At 32.5% G+C, this 7,924-nt stretch overlaps 1 long non-coding RNA gene across 1 annotated transcript; it reads right to left on the bottom strand.

Moving 5' to 3' along the window:
* Positions 1–4,387: 4,387 nt before the first annotated feature.
* On the bottom strand, positions 4,388–5,894 carry LOC132035792 (uncharacterized). The gene is made up of 3 exons (XR_009409433.1): positions 5,479–5,894; positions 4,961–5,019; positions 4,388–4,661 (listed from the first exon to the last, which is right to left on the bottom strand). It is a non-coding gene; the product is annotated as an uncharacterized LOC132035792 (long non-coding RNA).
* Between the last annotated feature and the right edge of the window lie 2,030 nt (positions 5,895–7,924).

Raw genomic sequence — 7,924 nt, 5'->3', positions numbered from 1 at the left:
TAAGGCCCCGTTTGGACATGGTTTCAAACCATGATTTGAAATCTGGTTTCAAATCATGGTTTCAAACCATAGTTCGACATACAATTTAGATATTTTAAGTTGCATTTTCTCTTATAGATATAAAAAACCCACAAATTGTGAAAACTATTAAAATATTCTCAATTCTTATACAATCTTACCAAATGAGCAAATCATAGTTTATAACAAAATTAGTACACTATTAGAAGGCTTTTCTAAAAAATGCAACATCAATTAATTAAACTTTACTCCAATAAAATTAAAAATTTAACATGAATAGTAATGTAACTACTATTTAATATAATCTTCCCATATAAATTAAAGGTTGGTAGACATAAATAAAGGTTGGTGGAAGTTAATGAAATTGGTAAATGATTGATGGGGGTAATTGTTAAAAATATTTACCAACTTATGAATCTTTTTTTACAAAATATTAACTTATGGGTTAAATTTTGTATTTAAAAAAGTTGAAACCATGGTTTCAAACCCCAAACCATGCTTTTTGGATGATTTGGGTTCAAACCATGGTTTCAAACCATGACTGAAAATTAGGAGTGGGCGTTCGGTTTTTCGGTTCGGTTTGGCTATTTCGGTTTCGATTTTTTGAAGGTGGACACCGAACACCGAACCCAACTAGTTCGGCTCGGTTCTTTCAGTTTCGATTTTTTGAAGTTTGGTTCGGTTCGGTTTCGGTTTTTTTGGTTTTTTTATATGATATTATAAGCGATTCCATTTACACTAATTCATATTCTCAAAAGCAACAAAACATAAAACTAACAAATCAAAATCAAATCAAACAAACAGGATACATAAGAACAGAAAATCATAACCATAATATAGGATTACTAGGTGTTATATACATACAGTAAGAATAATTAAGAAAACACATAAAGGACATACATTAATCCTAAAGACACGTCCTAATCACCTTTCTTTGTTAACGATATTTGATTTTCTCAACTGAAGTGGAAAATTAGGGATACAAAAGCAAAAGAGAGCTTATACAATTGGGTTATTTTGGGGCTTAAATTTAATGGGTCTGGACTATTTTAATTTTTTTGGGTGATGTATAAATTTCGGTTCTTCGGTTCAGTTTCATCAAAGTTCGGTTCGGTTATTTCGGTTTCGGTTTTTTGAAGGTGAACACCAAACACCGAACCAAACTAGTTCGGTTCGGTTCTTTCAGTTTCGGTTTCTTGAAGTTTGGTTCGGTTCGGTCCGATTTTTCAATTTTCGGCATTTATGCCCACCCTACTGAAAATTGATGACCAAACGCTGGTTTGAAACCATGGTTTGAAAATTGATGGCGAAACGCCTACTAAGGCTTTTAATTTCATAAAGGGGAATCCATCACCTAATTATAATTTAAGTGTCTTGCTTCTTTTTTTAATCTGTTCTAAAAAGAGTGTTTCTTTTATATTTAGTAACTTTTTCAATTTCCATATTATCCATATCAAGTCTATAGTTTAAGACCATAAAATTTAAAAATCTTTCCTTGTTCTCTAAATTCTGTATCCAGTTAAATTAAGACACATAAATTGAGATGGAGGGAGTAGTAAATAGTTATGATGAGATTTAGACTGCTCTCGATTCATTCTAATTTATGTGGCATCTTTCGAATTCCGATGTTCGAACATGTCTTGTTGATAATTAAATTATTATATAAATTTTTAATATTTTGAATTTTCAATTATTCTGACTTATAGTAATACTTTTTTCGTAAATTCTAAATATATAAATTTTATTCTTAAAAACTTAAAGATTCAAATCACAATTAAATTTAAACTACTTGACTCTTGAAATTTGAATTGTGCCACATAACTGGGACAGACAAATATATTTTAATGAATGTTTGGTTTGTTGTATTAAAAATAGCATGCATTGCATAATTTCTATAAAAATAAAAATAAAAAGTTGTATGTTTATAAAAATACCCTCCATCTTATTTAGTAAAAAAAAAGGGTTTGAGGGACCTCAAGGGTATTTTTGTCATTTTTATTATTTTATTGCGGATAACTAATTATGTTACTATTAGTCCACCATCTACATGAATAACTTATTCCGGTACTGAATGCTAATATTATGCTCCGAATTACTTTAGATATTTTAACTTCACTTATTCACTAGGGATCTAACGCGATTGCCTAGTTAGGAGTCGTTTCGTTTGAAGACATACTTATTAGTTATGATGGGATTAGTTATTCTGTTATTCTCGCTATCTCAACTTATGTGGCACAATTTGGATTTCAAGAGTCAAACTTCTTTATTTTGATCCTAAATCTAGACATGAAATTTTTAAGTTTTTTTGAAATAAATTTTACATATTTAGAATCTACGTTAAATGTATTATAAGTCATAATAATTAATAAATCAAAATATTTAAAAGATATTTTAAAAAATTATGATCAAATAAGACTCGTTTGAATCTCAAATTCCGAAAGGTGCTACATAATTGGGACGCAGGGAGTATTTTTTAATTAATGTTTGGTTTGTTGTATTAAAAAATAACATGCATTGCATGTAAGTTGTTTGTTCATAAAAATACCGTCCATCTTATTTAGTGGTAGGAAATAGGTTTTGAGAATCACAGGGGTATTTTTGTCACTTTCATTGTTTTATCCAGGGATAACTAATCCTTACTATTATTTCCTTATTTGGCAAGAATAACTTATCCCGATGCTAATCGCTTACTATTACTCCCTTATCTAGAAAGAATAACTTATCCCGATGCTAGTCGCTAATACTGTGCTCGGAATTACTATAAATCCCGATGCTAATCGCTAATCTTTGTGCTCGGAATTACTATAAAACTAGTAAAATTGTCCGCGCTTCGCGCGGTTATTAAAAAATCAAATTTACAAATTAATCTTTGGTAAACTTACAGAAATAACTGCCTTATTATAGGTTCTTACCATTAGTAGTTATCCTTTTCAATATTATGATATGTAGTTACCATTTCATTAGTTTATGTATTTGGACGCGTGTATTTGAAGGTCTTCAAATACATAACTAATCTGTAAACAATAACCAGATCCCTTAAAATTAGGCATTAACGGTGGTGTTGATTAATATACAGATTAATATCTCTTTCTAATATTTCTCTCTCTTCCCTTCTTTTCGTAAGGTAAATTTTGTTCCCTAATTTTAGCTTCTATTTCTTTCTCCGACTATGATTTTCCTTCTCTCTTCCCTTCTTTTTGTAACTAAATTCAAAATTCAAAAACATTAATAATAGGAGGAAACATAAAAACAGAGACTACGATCATTCAACCGATAATTCGAAAAATACATGATTTGTAACTTCAAAACACTCAAAAAAACAATTGTATTTAAGTTTTTATTGAAAAAATTCAAATACACAAATACATTCAAACATTCATAAACGAATTTAAATGACTGTGTATTTGATTCCCATCCAATCAAAAAAGACTTTTTTCGAATTTTTTTGAGTGTTTTTTGAATTTTGATGAGTTGTAAGATAAAAAGGCCTTTTTTAAAATTGATTTTCTCAATTATTTGATAATTATTAATATGACTATAAATGAAGAAAGTAACACAACATTGAAGATTGGTGGTAATTGAAAGTTCAAGTGTCTCTCTCTCTCTTTCTTTCCATTTTTTTTTTTTCAAATTTATCTTAGGGAGCTTAGATTAGGGGACTTGTGCATATGAGAAATGTCTTTGTTGTTGATAGGACATTTTTTACAAGGGACTTTCATTGTCTGTTGTGGCACAAGATGTTGAGAATCTTATTTTTCCTACGGCGTTATTGTCTTTTCATGACCGTGGAGGCGCTCATTCACAAAGTACAGCTAATCGGGTGGATATAGTTATCGCATAACTAATTGTAAGTATTATGAGTTTCAACTTCTGTTAACTGAGTCCCCGAGTCGGTCTAGTAAGATTAATACAACCTCCTCTAGCTTAGCAAGTAGTGCTCGAAATCTGGGATGCATTCTATATCCTGGCATGTCCTCTAGGCTTACCCCCACCTAGTGGGGGATTCTTGCACACCCCCTGCAAACATTACTAAGCACTAGTGACAGAATTGACGAACATGTTTTGCAGTGTCGTGTATCACGAGAAAGACTACTTCTAGCTCTATAGCACATGAGAATAATTAAAGAAGGAAAACTTTTCTATATGTCTTTGTCTCCTCTCGCTTATTAGTGTGGGGTCCGACATAACCGTAAACAAGACTCTACTACTCCATGACTCATATGACTATAAATCTAGTCTCTAAATATCTAATTTGTCACGACCCGTTTTCTTCGGCCGCGATAGGAACCTAACGAGCTACTACCAACTAGACGAATCAATCTCTTAAGTCACTACTGCCACAATAACGTTCATGTTATAACAACGTTCATGTTATAATCATAACATATATAGTATAATTTGAAAGAAACAGAATGAACTAACAACTTAAAAGTCAAATTATAGCACAAACCCGTTATTCAACATCAACAAGCATCTATAAGACTCATAGTACAAGGGACTAGAGACTCAACCTGAAATACTAAAAAGAGAAAGTAAACATAGTAGCCACTATGAAGATACTATGGTTGGCTCACCCCAGCCGCGTATGAAATACCTCTTGAACGAAGAACAATGTAGTTTTGCGGTAGCATTAGTAGAAGGATCTGCACATAGTAATAAGTGGTAAAGTCACCAAAAGGCAGTAAAATTATCGACCCGCTCCCCCATCTTACCCTGTGGAGAAAGTATTCGAAATAGCATGCATAAAAATAACACAATATATAAATAAACATAGCATGTAAAATAACGCTTAAACATACAATACGTCAGTTAATAATGTATGTGTGCTATGCCCTCATCGCTTGAACCATTAGACCAAAACTATAGGCCCTTCGCAGACAAGATAGCTATACTAAAATCATAGGCCCTTCGTAAGCAATTCGAAGGGTAAAGTCTCACTTACATCGTAAACGACAAGCTTCCTAATCTTGAAGCGCCAAAGTGAACTCCAATGATTTGAATCTATGCAAAATAACGATTGACGATGTCAAATGTAATAAAAGGAGTCAATTTCATATTTTTAGGTCTAGCCAAATCAATTTCAATGAAAATAAAACAAAAGTCAACCATTTGTCAAATCAGTCAAAACCTAGTACAAACTATAGAATTTGATTACTCATTAGCTCATGAGTCCAAATATGATTAGATTCTCATTTGAAGTCCGTTTAAGTGCTTAAATCATTAATTTAGTAATGAGATCGAGGGTTTATATATGCCTAAAACCCCAATCTAGCAAATTCATTCAAATTCATGATGTGATGGTTCTAATCTATGGATAATCAAAGTATAATCTCAAACGAGTGTTAGAAATAGTTACTTCTGTATAGTATGGGAATTTCAATTCAAAACTTCTCAAAGCCGAGGTAGAAATTCTAAAATAAGGAAGAATGAAATACATTCGCAAAATAAAGCTATTTATACCTTTCAATTTTATACTTGTATTATAGGTCGCGCGCCGCACGCCCATTGTGCACATGCCTTGGGCTTAGGTGGCTCGGTGCACCCCTATTGTGCCAGCACTTTGCCTTGTGCTATGAGGGTGTGGCACAGAGCATAAGTTTGCATTTTTTTATTTTTCTCAACTTGCTATGATTGTGCTCAAATCCACCCGAGTCCATTAGGTCCCAATTCAAACCATCTCAACAAGTCTCAAATGGTTGTATTGACTTGTACGAAGGTTCAATATATGAAATGAAATGCAAATGCTCAGAACAAGGAGTTGGGTGTTACAAATTCTATTCCTACTTGAAGGCTCAACTCTATGTCGTCGGACATTATAAGTGTAATAATTTGAGTCGTGTACTTTATGTGATTGGTGGGTCTAGTGTGGCAGTGAGTGTAGGATCAACAAAATGAAGTTTGTAATGGGAGGGCCCATTAGAGATTCATTAACTGCAGCTGGATCCACTTTCTAGCCCTTATATAAATACATTATCAAGGTTATTTTATAGTAGTTATTGTGTGTGGTAGTTATCCTATTGACTCGACGCATTGTGAAAAGGTACGTAATGGAGAGGAAGAGATAATCCTTCATCAATTTGTGGTATGGCTCAAGCTGGTACACAATTGTTATTTTAGAGAATATGTGATACACAAGAGGGGGTATTGTGTATGCCCGATTTTTTGACTTATTGAAGAACCACGTTCTTAAGACTCAAACATGCCATCACCGGTAAAACGTAAAAATATGAGGATTTTACGTGCAAAACCTCCTTGCTAAATGAAGAAAGACCCATGAAATATGACACGTAGGATTTGCCTCAAAATTTCAGCAAATTAAGATCAATTAAAGGTAACAACTCAATAACCTATGGAACTATAAACTCTAGTACCTTTTATCTCTGGCAATTCAACTACGACAACTACTCTCAAAGACTATAAATTTTAGTCTAGAAAGTAGCGACTTCAACAAAACGATATACCTAACCATAGTTTTTTAGAGGAAAATTAGGTTACCACTCGACAACAAGAATCAAAGACTCAACAACTAAGAAACAGGAAGCTCATCCAAGCAGGTTCTTCAGCTGAACAGCTTTGATTCAAAAGAATACCTCTTCGCCATGATGACTATTGCTTGAGAATAAATATGAATATCTGCGTGCAATAGCGAAAGTCTTCAAAGAAGACCAAGTGATGCTTTATATAGGAGTGAGGTTAATTGAGTCCTTATTCAATTCTAACTCAGAACCCTAGAATAAGTCGATTGCCTCATAAGGAACAAATTGTAAAAGGATTTTGTGTGTTTCCTTAATATACTTCTTCTCGCGCTTTTCCTTGTTTATATGCAAGTACCACATAATTATGGATCATTGTTAAACACCAATTCCCTTAATTAATATTCTAATTTCAGCCCACGAAATATGATCTTCAGGAAATCCAACTTGCATAAGGAAACAACTTCCACAAATGATCAACTGTAATCTGAGGAACTAGTTCTCTCGATGCTCTAGTTCTTTTGGTATCTTCTTATTGCTTCTGCATTCATATTCATTAGTACAACAAATATCTTTAGAACTCCAAGGGTTCTGGTTCTTTCAATCACAGTTTATTAATCATCAAAATCAATTTAAGCTCTGCTCAACAACTATCATCCTTGCTAACTAATCTAAACTTATTTTTGTGTCATAATATCATGTTTGATATTGATTTTATTATGTTACTAATATTCTTACCCTATATCCTTATTTATAGGGAAGAATGTGCATATCGTGATGTGTGCAATATGGAGGAAAATGTTTTTCAATTTTACATGTGTTGGTTGGTCAAAATGTATTGAAAAACATCTTCTTAAAGAAGATAAGTTTTTTTAAAATAAAAAAGAAATGATTTTTCTCGTGCGAGTAGGGAAAAAAGTCCCCAACGCCCTTTCATAGTTGAAGCTAAGAACAGTAGATTCTGGGAGTTGGAGAACATAGTAGTATGGTTTTTACATATTTTGCTCTATTAATATGCAACTTTAGAATATTTTCAACTGTATTCTAGTTAACCAATATTCAATTTTAGGAGCTACTAACGTGGAATTGTCATTGTGTTTTCTCTTTTCAGTATTTTCCTTCTAAGATCATCACAGCTTTAGGATAATACAGCTGATCAGAGTTAAGTATGATCCGCTGGTGTCTGTCGGTTATGCTTGCGAAGGCTGATCAGAAGTTGGAGCCGTTTGGCCATGAGAATTATTCACTTTTTTCGAAATAATTTTTCTTTTTGAAAAAATAAATAAATTATTATTTGGTTATAAAATTTTAGAAAACATTTTGGGATTGGATTCAAAAATTGGAAAAGTACTCCAAATCTGTTTTCTAACTCCATCTTCATAAATTCCAAATAAGATGCTCTCTTCTCTTGTTTGTAATAAGCATAACCAAAC

The sequence above is a fragment of the Lycium ferocissimum genome, chromosome 11, assembly GCF_029784015.1.
Source record: "Lycium ferocissimum isolate CSIRO_LF1 chromosome 11, AGI_CSIRO_Lferr_CH_V1, whole genome shotgun sequence".
NCBI lineage: Eukaryota > Viridiplantae > Streptophyta > Magnoliopsida > Solanales > Solanaceae > Lycium > Lycium ferocissimum.
This window is presented reverse-complemented; position numbering and strand designations above follow the sequence as displayed.